The following is a 13347-nucleotide window of genomic DNA, read 5'->3' on the forward strand; positions in this document are numbered from 1 at the left end:
CCTCCTCAGGCTCTACTTCCTTCACCGCACCAATTTCGGCCTTACTCATTCTGGCACAAAGGCACTGGAGAAATAAAAATACACAATATATCAGAATAACAATCAAGAGGAATATCATTATGCCTTGTACCACCGAGGCGCCCAAAGTCCCCGACCATCCTGATCCCCAATTGTCAAAATATGAGGAAGTGGGTGAGTTTCCTCTAATGTTGTACTAATGTCTTTTTGTTGTTTCTTTAAGCCGCCTTCTATTTTATGATAGTACTTTGAAATTTCCTTTGTTTCCTGCCGTAACTTCTGCCAAGCTTCCTCTAACTTAGGAATTGCCTTGGGCTCTGGTATGACATAAGTTTCAACCCTTTTTAGTAAGTCTCATATTATCAAATGACCAGGTTTTCCTATCTGTATAGGTATCTTTAGACCAATACAACGGTTTGGTTGGGGAATGGTATAAGCCATATCTTGATATTCATATTTCTGTTCAATTGTGGTGACACAACAGGTCCCTTTGTTCCTTTATGCTACCCAGGTCCGGTGTATCCCCTTGGGTGAACCTCGAGGGTGCAATTGGTAATTTACGCAAATCCGCACTCGGATGTGTCTCCCTCGGTGGGGGGGGTGTGTGCACACCCATGTCCTTGCCTTGTGGTGGCACCCGTCCACTACCACCCCCCTTTAGGTTTCATTCTTCTGTTTATTATCTTCATCCCTTTCCCAAAGCGCCTTGGTAGGGACATCATGATATTTAACCCACTTTCCCTTTGTACTTCTCCTATATTAATCACATCGTATCGGGGTTGTCCCCCTTCTGGGAATTGTGGGATGGCCAGTACAAAGCCAATCATCTTAGTCCATGGGGTCAGACAATCGCCTGCCCGGTGTACTTGTCCCATTTTACATTCCTTACATAGGCTTTTATTTGTGTCAATCCTAGGTTCCAGATCCTTATTAGTAATCCAATCAGGGATCTGTCCATTATTTATTTGCCTCATGTTATGTTGAGCATTCGACAATATCCATGAGCCCTACGTGGCACATATTAGTTCCTTATCGGTTTGGCGAGAAGCATTATTAAGTCTATCAATAATTGTATTGATTGTTTCTGCATGGGGGGCTACTATCTCTTCCACCCCCGACAATTGCATTATTGTTTGGTTTCCCTGCCAGTGTCAATTGCTGGCTATTTCCAGTAGCTTGTTTTAGTAACTTCTCTATTTTTGTTTGTAATTCTTCTACTCCTTCGTTTACTCCTTCTATGTCCAAGCTATTAACTGTTGCTAACCCGGCCGCATACCCTGCTCCGGTCGTTTCCAATACTCCCCGTTTCTTACATCTTTGTAAGATAGATTTTTTTCTCCTGTGGATCCTCTAATTGTTTTACCCACAGGGAGTTCCAGGTTTGTTTTGTATCTCAAAAGTACTCATATTAATGGCAAGCTTAGTAACTCTATGTGCTACACTAGAATACACCTCATCCTGTGTTCTCCTTATTACTAATCCCCCTCGATAATGGCAATACTTATATTTATCCCTAGAATCAAGGCGAGGACGCTCCATCTCATTCCGGACGTCCAATGTTCCTGTAATTACAAAAAGGGGGCTGGTCGTCACCAGCCAGTTAGAATTATTCTGCTCTTATACATTTTATCAGTTCAAAATGCTGTATATCTGGTTCATTTCTTGTTCTGTGGCTCTGTCCCCAGACATACCTGAAGATGCAAACTATGGCATATAATATCATCATACACAGCCCTATCATTGATATATGTAGTAACTCCCCTTCCCATTTTTTATATCTTCTAGTATACTCCTCACTCTGTCAAAAAGGGCACCATCTCTGGTTTACTCATCGTCTTTCTTATATATTTTTAACTGGGTCCAGTGTTTCCACCTTCCTTTACCCGTTCCAGACCCATCTACATGAGCACGTGTCATTATTCATTAATACTTCATAAGGTCCCGACCATCTGGGTGCTAGCCCTGGTTTGGCTGGTATTATTTCTGCTATCACTTTGCTGTCTATTGCAAAGACCTCCTTCTGGTCGTCCCGTGTATCCTGTTCTCGATCCCGTATAATCTGTTGGTCTTTGGCCTCATGTGTCTAACTATCTGTCCAGATTTATCTTTGGGTAACAGGACAGCCTCCCCAGCAGTCTCCCGGCCGTTTGAGACGGTGCTGCAATTAGTTTATAAGATAACTTCCATTTATCAAATCCTAATTTTCCTTCTATCACTGTGGGGAAATATCAGCTTAACATTATCCTTCTATCACTGTGGGGAAATATCAGCTTAACATTAAGAAACTTAAATTTAATAATGTCCAATATCTTTAAGTTCTATTCAGTAATACTGAAGTTGTTGCTTGGTGAACTCAAACAGCTGTCAGTGGAAAGGGTTAACTCCTTCGCAGGCTTTTGAAGGTGGAGCTAAACATTATTGCGTCACTTCACGCAACCCAAAAAACATCCCTGACTGAAAGACAGTTGTGGTTTCACACTTTGATTCAACATGAACATTTGGGCTTCATTGGTCAGATTCCCTCTCTCAATTGCTCGTTTAGCTGCCCATCCTCTTGTGTGCTTTAATTTATTATTATGCACTCTTTGGGTAGGAGAGAGAGGTTCCTACTAATTCCTTGGTTATATTCTTGTCTCTTACGGGTCTTCTCCTGGTGTCATATATCCCTGCCTACTCCCGCTATCATGTAATCAGACACCACCCCAAAGGCATTCCGACTATCTATATAGGTTTACACATTTTCCTTTGGCTACCCCCCTTTGATCAAATCCTGTATAGGCTGGGCCATTTCTACTTTGTTTCCCGGGCCTGCCTGTTTGTTTGACTTATAATCTGGGGGCCAGTACACTTCATTCGCTTTAGGGTCGACTAAAGCTCCTACTTCTCGCAGTATATCTATCCCTAGGATTGTTCCTTCGGTGTTCTCGCATACCCACAACTGTGTAGGTATTATTATACATCCAATTTCTAGTAAGACTGTTTCGCTCTTATAAGCCCTGATTCTTCGTCCACCGATTCCTGCTATACTAACTGAAAGTTTCATTCGGGGCAAGGGTAAGTCTGTCAATGAGATTGTGGCTCCTGTGTCTATTTAACATTTTGCCCTGTCGGCCCCCTACCAATGCATCAACAAACATCCTCGGATCCCCCTCCCCTCTCTGGCGCGGTCCCTTCCTGCTGCCATCCCTAGAAGCTTGCGAGCAATCAAAGCACGCAGCCAGTCCTAATGCCCCTCCCATCTGTTTTTGGGCATTTGTCTCTTCCCTTGTGTCACTATGTATCCTAGGTCGACTACTTCATCCTTCCCTACCTATACCTTTCTAAGGTTTAACTCTAGTCCCGCCTTCTATAAGGCTTCCAGTACCATAGTCAATTAAATATTGTAAAGGGACCTGCCGCTATCAGATATTCTTGCGGAGTGGAGTTATCTTATTCAATTCGGACTACACCAATTTACATCAACCAGAATTTCACTGTGGCCACAATGAAAGTCTGGTTTTAATAGGTTAATTTACCTCATAACTTCAAGGTTAGATCTTAGACTGAAACTTAATCTTTCATTAAACAAACTTTTTGTTGCTCTTCTCAGTTTTTACACTCCAGCTTAACTTTAATTGTAATAGGTTTTTTTCATTCTGAGGGCACAATCTTATTTGCACATTCTTAAACTTCCAAAATCCCCGACAAGACAAAGGGGTTAAATGCTTTTACTTTAACACAGAGAAGTGGGTGGAGCTACAACACACAGCAGACAGTTCTTTTTCTTAACGGACAGATTTTCAGACAAAGGAATATTGAATCCTCTTAAACATTCCTAATCAGGAAAACATCCACACTCACACATTTTTATACAAACTGTAATTCCAGCATATGTCTAAGGTTCCTTTCACTCAGCAAATCTCGTGTTTTACTTGTCTTGGTACAGATGCTAATAACTTCCATGTTGGTAAAGCTTTAAGTTTATCTTTTCCTTCCTTTTTAAATCTGTGACTCAACAGCTTTCCCTAGTTTCCAAATCCCTGTTTGTTTGTTTTTTTTGCTGGGGTTTCAAATTGGTTCGCCTGCAAATTAGATCTTTTTCCTTCTTTATCTCTCCCTTCTGTTTCAATTCCTTACATTATCTGTTGCCTCTTTATCTTTAGCTCCTCCCCACCAAGCCTTTGGCTCTCTGCACTGTTTCTTTTTATTTTCCAGGAGTCGGGTTATAGAATCCAGGTCCCTTGAGGATTCTTCTTCCACCCTCTTAGTCATAACTAACTGCTATGTTTAATGCTTAATTCACGGTATTGGTGAATTAGGTTTGTACGCTACGTTGTTCGCCCCTATAGCGTCACCTTAGTTAGTTTCTTGCTTTCTGTTAGTCACTTCGTTTCGTTAGACACACACCAACCCTTTAGTCCTGAGGTTTCGGTACTGTGGGGTCTGTAGCTCCCGGCGTCCTACTTGATCCTGGCCGTCACGTGGGACTACTGTCCTCTTAATTCAGGCTCAGGCTAGGTGCTGGGGACAGACCTCACCCTTGTCCGTTCTAACCTCTTTATGACCGTAGGGTTTTATCTCATTCACTCACCACGGTGCACCCATTCATTCAATTGTTGAGATTTCGCCGTCTCACGGATTTTAGGGAACTACCTGCCCCTAACTGAGGTATCACCACCTCACGGTCCTTAGGGAACTACCTGCCCCAAAGGTTGGTAGGGAACTACCTGCCCCTACTGAGGTTTTCCCGCCTCACGGTCCTTAGGGAACTACCTGCCCCAAAGGTTGGTAGGGAACTACCTGCCCCTACCGAGGTTTTCCCGCCTCACGGTCCTTAGGGAACTACCTGCCCCAAAGGTTGGTAGGGAACTACCTGCCCCTACCGAGGTTTTCCCGCCTCACGGTCCTTAGGGAACTACCTGCCCCAAAGGTTGGTAGGGAACTACCTGCCCCTACCGAGGTTTTCCCGCCTCACGGTCCTTAGGGAACTACCTGCCCCAAAGGTTGGTAGGGAACTACCTGCCCCTACCCCTACAGCAGTTTACTTTTTAACCGCCTTCAATTAAAGGTGTCTTTCTTTTTATAGTTCTTTTATACGTCGATTCTGACTCAACGTCTCGCCAGCGATTAACCCCTAATTTTACAGGTGGTAATTAAAACATACTCACCCGTCTTAGGTTAACGCTGTCCGAGAGTCTGGTTCAGAACGCATATCCCATCCTCGTCGCCAATTGATGTAAGCCCCCAAAGTGTGGACTAAGTGATATACAAAGTTGACTACACTGGCTTGTTGTAAGAAAGACAGACCCAATAATTGAAGTAAAAACGGTTTATTCAGGCCTGGGGAGCTATGGCTCTTGCGTCCCAACACAAGGCTCCAACTCCACCGAATCTCTTGAGGTTTACACAGTTATACACATATTCCGAGACCTCCTACTCCAGAGGTCCAATCGATTTAAAAGTCTATACATTAATCACTAATTAGGTGTGCCTAACTTCTACAAGGTAACCAATAACATAAGTTTCACTTTTCACTGTATGGGCCTGTGGCCCCTCTGATTTCTTGGAAATGAGTCATCAGGTCATGTGATTTCTGAGAAACGAGACCCTCTCTCTCTTGACCACTACTGAGTTTCGTTTTTCCAGAAAAGGGTTATGTCATTGTCTCTTTTTGTAAGTTTCATCTCTCTAAACTGGTATGGTCATTTCTGCAATTAAACATACGAGTAATTAGTACATTTCATCTTTAAACATTTTGCTGCGCAATTGCGTTCTACTAAACGTGCCCTGTTACGCTCATTTTTAAATCTTACTTCAGTCGGACAGTGGCAAAGGATGTAGATCTGAAGCGCAAGGGGAACGAGAGAGGTCCAAAAGGTCATGTCCTTACCATTGGGGCCCAGCACAGGGTCGGCATCTCCACATGCAACGGGGCCAATCAGCCGGCCACCCGAGTCGACCCACGCGCTCCTCCAGGTCACTGAGCTGCTGGAACTGGGCACGGCCTCCCCCGGTGACAGTCCGGCTCTTCAGATTCTGGGCCAGCTTGGCCTGCAAGAGAAAGGACGGCCTCTAAGTACAGTGTGGTGCCCTGTTGTTGTGTGCACTGCCTCCCATGGTCGAATAGCTTGGCCAGTGTAGAAAGTGCAATGGATGTTCGTGCTGGATGAGGGCTGGCCATTAGGGCTTTGAGGTCCCTTTGCCCATAATGTGAGGTGCACATGCAAGGATGAGGAGGACACTGGAAAGGGTACTCACCCTGACGATCCGAGTGAGGTCGTTAAACTTTTTCCGGCATTGGACACCAGTCCTGGGGACATCGCAGGTGGCTGTGACCCTCTGGGCGATATCCCTCCAGGCTCTCCTGTAGACCCTGGTGGCAGGCTTCTTGCCACTGTCCGGGAACAAGATATGGCGTCTCCTCTCCAAAGCCCTAACCAGCACCTTTAAATCATGGGCAGAGAAGCGCTGCGCTCGCTCACGGGCCTTCTGCATCCTTCCTGGCGCTATTTCTCTCCAGCAGCAGTGTTTAGGCCTAGCTGGAGGGCTGCAGTATCCAGGGCGTGGCAGCAGACCAAGTCGACCCTTCCCCCTTTAAGAGCTGGCCGGCGCCAGGGTGTCTGCTGTCAATCAAGACATGACCGCACCTGCGCTGCGCCCGGCCTCGGCGGTATCAGTCTGCACCGCCGGCTTAGCGCCTAAAGATAGCCGTGCATCGCCAGTTTTAGCGCTCGAGCAAACTCCTTGGCCAAAGCTACTGAATATCGGCGAAGTGGCCTCCACTTTCCGGCGGGCGCAAACCTTAGCGGCCGCCCGACTTTACCGCCCCAAAAGTGGCTATACTGAATTTCTAGGCCATTGACTCTTACTAGGGTATCTTTCTGTGGGTGCCAGCAGCCCTTTATCCAAAGGGCTGTTCTTCAGATGTGAACATATACAATGAGTTTGGGCACACTTAATGGACCGTTGAGAACCCCTGATCTGAACTTGATCCTAGGCTCATCTCAATCTATGATTTAGAAGTGGGAATACCCCGGCTTTTTTTTTTCTTTCCTCCCTGGCCCACAGTACCAAAGCTAAGTGTAGCATCCTAGCTATTCTGGCTGAGAACAGCTAACTCCGTACAAACCAGGAATTGTACCTGGTGCACGTTGTTCTATATGGCTTAGTGTAGGACTAGTTGGTGCCCAAACCCACTAAGCCATCTTTCCCGGACTACTTGATATTTTGTTAAATAGGAGCTCTACATATTTGAGGATGCAGTGTTTCCCCCCTCCTCATATAGTCACTCTTTCCACCATAAAATCTGCTATGAATTATATTTCTTCCTCATTTGTTCCATTTCCAACACCAATTATTCTACAAGGGAGAGGAAGAGATAAACCAACTTGGAAAATTGCCTCTTTTTTAAATTCGTTTATGGGATGTGGGCGTTGCTGGCAAGGCCAGCATTTATTGCCCATCCCTAATTGCCCTTGAGGAGGTGGTGGTGAGCCGCCCTCTTGAACCGCTGCAGTCCATGTGGTGATGGTACTCCCACAGTGCTGTTGGGGAGGGAGTTCCAGGATTTTGACCCAGTGACGATGAAGGAACGGCGATATATTTCCAAATCAGGATAGTGTGTGACTTAGAGGGGAACTTGTAGGTAATGGTGTTCCCATGCGCCTTCTGCCCTTGACCACCTAGGTGGTCGAGGTCGTGAGTTTGGGAGGTGAAGAAGCCTTGTCGAGTTGCTGCAGTGCATCTTGTAGATGGTGCACACTGCAGCCGCGGTATGCCGCTGGTGGAGGGAGTGAATGTTTAAGGTGGTGGATGGGGTCCTTAAGAACTTCTTGCCACTGCATTGCTATTTTGGCAATATGTTCTCTCCCCCACCATCACCATCCCCAACCCCCTCTTCTCTGCTGTGTATGCAAGGCTGTTTTAAACTGCTCCGATAGTTTTTCTCCAGTCATTGGTAGCCATCTTGATCTAGTGCACAAGCACAACAGTATAAGTGCAACTATTTATAATTTTTTTGTTGTAATTTAGCAATGTTTATGTAATAACTTTTAAAAAGTTTTTCACTTCTTCAAACATTTGAGTTTAGTTTTTCTTAGTACAGTAATTGACACTACCAATGCCAATACTTGCTGCACCTTTGTACTGGCCCACCAAGGCTTACCTTGATTTTGATTCAGTTAATTTATCCTGGTCATGCTGTTGAAGATGGCAGCACCAGTTTCAAAATTCACAGAGGATCATGGATACTTCCTCGGGATCAGTCCCTAATACACCAGTTTATACAGTTCCCAGTGTTGCATAACTCTTACCCAAACTCAGTAAAATGAGGCTCAATCTGATCATTTTCACCAGAGGTTATCCAAGCTGCATTCCTCCAGGCACAGAGACCTGAGGTTTGGCTCATGGTAGGCACAGCTCCAGCTCAGGTGAGGAATCCGGTGTAAAGAGCGACAGTTCCTTCTGAATCTGATTGCTTTGTTTATTATTTGTCCTGACTCTGGTATCATCTGCAAAGTTCCTTAATAAAACTTCAGTGATCTATACATTAAAAATCTTACATCCTATGTTAACTTTTGCCATTATAAAATGTTATGTCCACATTTATAATGGAAATTGCCTATGTAATCTTGTGCTGTAACTACAACTGCCTGCTAGTGGTGGCACTGTAGCTCCTGGGTTTTGTCTCCCAGCTCCTCAGCTACTATTGTAGAGAATCTCCTATACTCCAACTAATGCTTTGCTTCTCAGCTTCCTGAATAGCTGTACCCTTTGTTTCCTACATTACAACAATGTAGTACTTCGAAGTACTACATTGGCTGTAAAGCATTTTGGGATGTGCTGAGGTCGTGAAAGGCAGTATATAAATGCAAGTTCTTTTAATTAATCTAACTAGATAATATCAAATAAAAATAAGGATGAAATGTATGACTTTAAAACGGGGATTGAATTACATCTCCCACTCTCTAGCTCTGCCTCATCTGGACTACACGTGGTCTTGACTCGTGTGCAATGCCATAGAAGATTGACTAGTATAAAATTATGTCTGCGTGCACTTTCAATAACTAGCTATGCAAACTCCTCATGCTGTAATTACACCCTCCTGTCCATGGTGGTGCAGTTGCCATAACTTTTTCTATTTAACTTTAATAATTTAAAAATTAAGTATGCAAAGATGAGGACAGATGGTGTGACTTATAAATGGGAATTAAATTACATCTACATGCCCTGGTCCAACTAATCCCTACCCTGAAGACTACACTTGGATTTGACTCCCTGAGTACAATGTCATGGGAAATTGATTAGTATAAAAAATAGAAAGAGTGCCAAGATCAAGGCTTAGAATAACCTGCTTGTAACTTCTCTCCAACCTCAAGATGACAGTTCCCCCAAATTATCTATAGGATTACATAGGATATACGGCACGGAAACAGGCTATTCGACCCAACCAGTCCATGCTGGCATTTATGCTCCACTTGAGCCTCCTCCTGTCTTTCCTCATCTAAATCTATCGGCGTAACCCTCTCTTTCCTTCTCCCTCATCTGCTTATCTAGTCTCCCCTTAAATGCATCTATACTATTCGCCTCAACTACTCCCTGTGGTAGCGAGTTCCACATTCTCACCACTCTGGGTAAAGAAGTTTCTTCTGAATTCCCTATGGATTTCTTGGTGACTATCTTACATTGATGGCCTCTAGTTATGCTCTTCCCCACAAGTGGAAACACTCTCTCTGTATCTACTCTATAAAAACCTTTCATAATTTTAAAGACCTCAATTAGGTCACCCCTCAGCCTTTTTTGAAGCGAAAAGAGACCCAGTCTTTTCATTCTTTCCTGATAGGTATACCCTCGCATTTCTGGTGTCATCCATGTAAATCTTCTCTGCATCCTCTCCTATGCCGCTATCTTTTTTATAATATGGCAACCAGAATTGTACATTGTACTCCCAAGTGTGATCTAACCAAGGTTCGATACAAGTTTTGCATAACTTCACTTTTCAATTTTATGCCTCTCGAAATAAACCCTAGTGCCATAAGTTGCCTCCTATTCTGCGAGTTTTTACCTTGACTATTCAGCAGATGTAGAACCTTGTCAAAACCAAGAATATAATATCAGCTGCATTCCTCATTCATTAGATACCAGTATTGGTCTTCAATAAACTCTAGCAGGTTAGTTAATCAACTCCCATTCTTGGACCCTATCTAACTGTCCTTCAAGTGTTCACCTAGTAGATCCCTCAAGAATATTTTCAATACTTTTTTCTGCAACAGGTGTTAAATTTACTGGACTATAGTTTTCAGTTGTGTTTTTGACCTTTTTGTTTTAAATACCTTCACCCTTTGCTAGGCATATATTTCAAAAATACTTAATTGTTACTTGAGATGGTTTCAGTATTCCTACATTTGTTATTTCTGTTGGCATCTCCTTACTTTTGGTCTATAATTAATCCAGTAATCTTCAATCCCAATCCAGCTATTTGCCTAAAATAACAGAGAACGCTGGAAACACTCAGCAGGCCAGGCAGCATCCGTGGAGAGAGAAACGTTTCAGGTCTGGGACCCTTCATCAGAACTGGAAAAAGCTGGAGATGTAACAGATATTAAGCAGGTGCAGGGGGTGGGGGGGAGGGGGGTGGGGGGGGGAGCAATTGAAGGAACATTTTTGCTTATGTAAGAGGCAGGAAAGATAAAATGTTGCAAATGGAAATGGCAAAATCATACAGCATGAAAAATGGGGGATGGGGTTATAGTTTAAAATTTGTTGAACTCAATGTCGAGTCCAGAAGGCTGTAAAGTGCCTAATCGAAAGATGAGGTGCTGTTCCTCGAGCTTACGTTGAGCTTCATTGGAACAATGTAATAGGCCGAGGACAGACAGATCAGAGTGGGAGTGAAACGGAGAATTAAAGTGACAATCGACCGGAAGCTCAGGGTCACCCTTACGGACTGAACGGAGGTGTTCCGCAAAGTGGTCGGCCAATGTAGAGGAGACCGCATCGTGAGCAGCGAATGCAGTATACTAAATTGCAAGAAGTACAAGTAAATTGCTGTTTCAACTGGAAGGGGTGTTTGGGGCCCTGGACAGTGGGAAGGGAGGAGGTAAAAGGGCATATGTTGCATCTCCTGCACTTGCACGGGAAGGTGCCAGGGGAAGGGGTGATTGAGGAGTGGACCGGGGTGTTGCGGAGGGAGCGGTCCCTTCGGAATGCTGAAAGGGGAGGCGAGGGGAAGATGCGTTTGGTGGTGGGATCACGTTGGAGGTGGCGGAAATAGCGGAGGATGATCCGTTGAATGTGGAGGCTGGTGGGGTGAAAGGTGAGGACAAGGGGAACCCTATTGTGGTTCTGGGAGGGAGGAGAAGGGGTGAGAGCAGAAGTGCGGGAAATAAAATGGACATGGTCAACCACAGTAGAGGGGAATCCTCGGTTGAGGAAAAGGAAGACATGTCGGAAGCACTAATATGGAAGGTGGCATCGTCAGAACAGATGCGGCGGAGATGGAGAAACTGGGAGAATGGAATAGAGTCCTTACAGGAAGTGGGGTGGGAGGAAATGTAGTCCAGGTAGCTATGGGAGTCGGTGGGCTTGTAGTGGATGTTTGTCGAAAGCCGATCGCCAGAAATGGAGACGGAGAAGTCAAGGAAGGGAAGAGAAGAGTCGGAGATGGACCATGTGAAGGTGAGGGAAAGGTGGAAATTGGAAGTAAAGTGAATGAACTTATCTAGTTGAGGGCAAGAGCAGGAAACGGCACCGATAGTTATCGATGTACCGGAAAAAGAAGTGAGGGCAGGGACCTGAGTAGAACTGGAACAAAGAATGTTCCACATATCCCATGAAAAGGCAGGCATAGCTAGGGCCCATGCGGGTTCCCATAGCAACACCTTTAATTTGGAGGAAGTGAGTGGAGTCAGAGAAGTTGTTCAATGTGAGAACAAGTTCAGCCAGGCAGAGGAAGGTGGTGGTGGATGGGGACTGGTTGGGCCTCTGTTCAAGGAAGAAGCGGAGCACCCGAAGGCCGTCCTGGTGGGGGATGGAGGTGTAGAGGGATTGGACGTCCATAGTGAAAAGGAGATGGTTGGGGCCAGGAAACTGGAAACTGTTAAAGTGACGGAGGGCGTCGGAAGAGTCGCAAATGTAGGTGGGAAGAGACTGGACAAGGGGAGAAAAAAAGAGTCGAGATAGGAAGAGAAGTTCTGTGGGGCAAGAACAGGCTGAAACGATGGGTCTACCAGGGCAGTCCCGTTTGTGGATCTTGGGAAGGAGGTAGAAGTGGGGTTGGGGGTCTATGAGGTTGGCGGCCATGGAGAAGAGTGTTTCTCTCCACGGATGCTGCCTGGCCTGCTGAGTGTTTCCAGCGTTTTCTGTTGTTTCAGATTTCCAGCATCTGCAGTATTTTGCTATTGTATCAGCTATTTGCCTAGCTGTTTTCAAAGGAGCTAATTGATGTACCAAAACTGCTTTTGCTAGGTTTCAGCTTTAAATATCCATTACGTGGGCGGGAGAAGAAGGACAGGTTATGAGGGGACCGAGAGTAATGTATTCAAGTTTGCTGAAAATACAAAGGTAGGTGGGAAAGTAAGCTGTGAGGAGGACGCAAAGAGGCTGCAAAGGGATATAGACAAGTTAAGTGAGTGAGCAAGAACATGGGCAGATTGGATATAATGTGGAGAATTGTGAAGTTATCCACTTTGGTAGGAAAAATTGAAAAGCAAAATATTTTTTAAATGGTGAGAAACTGGGAAATGTTGGTATTCAGAGGGACTTGGGTGTCGTACACAAATCACAAAGTTAACATGCAGGTACAGCAAGCAATTAGGAAAGCAAAATGGTATTTAAGTCTTTATATTACAAAAGGTTTGGAGTATAAGAGTAAAGAAGTCTTACTGCAATTATATAGGGCCTTGGTGAGATCACACCTGAAGTACTGTGTACAGTTTTGGTCTCCTTACCTAAGGAAGAATATACTTGCCTTAGAGGGACTGCAACAAAGGTTCACGAGACTGATACTTGGGATGAGAGGGATTGTCCTATGAGTAGAGAGAGTGTAGACTAGGCCTATATTCCCTAGAGTTTAGAAGAATGAGGTGTGATCTCATTGAAACATAAAATTCTTAAAGGGCTTGACAGGGTAGATACTGGGAGGGTGTTTCTCCTGGCTGGGAAATCTAGAACCAGGGGTCACAGTCTCAGAATAAACGGTTGGCCATTTAGGACTGAGATGAGGAGAAATTTCTTCACTCAAAGGGCTATGAATCTTTGGAATTCTCTACCCCAGAGAACTGTGGATGCTCAGTCGTTGAGTATATTCAAGAGAGAGTTCGATAGATTTTTGGATGCTAAGGGAATCGAAGG

The sequence above is a fragment of the Somniosus microcephalus genome, chromosome 3 (genome assembly GCF_052327205.1).
Source record: "Somniosus microcephalus isolate GS21.2 chromosome 3, FLI_Smic_1.0, whole genome shotgun sequence".
Taxonomy (NCBI): Eukaryota; Metazoa; Chordata; class Chondrichthyes; order Squaliformes; family Somniosidae; genus Somniosus; species Somniosus microcephalus.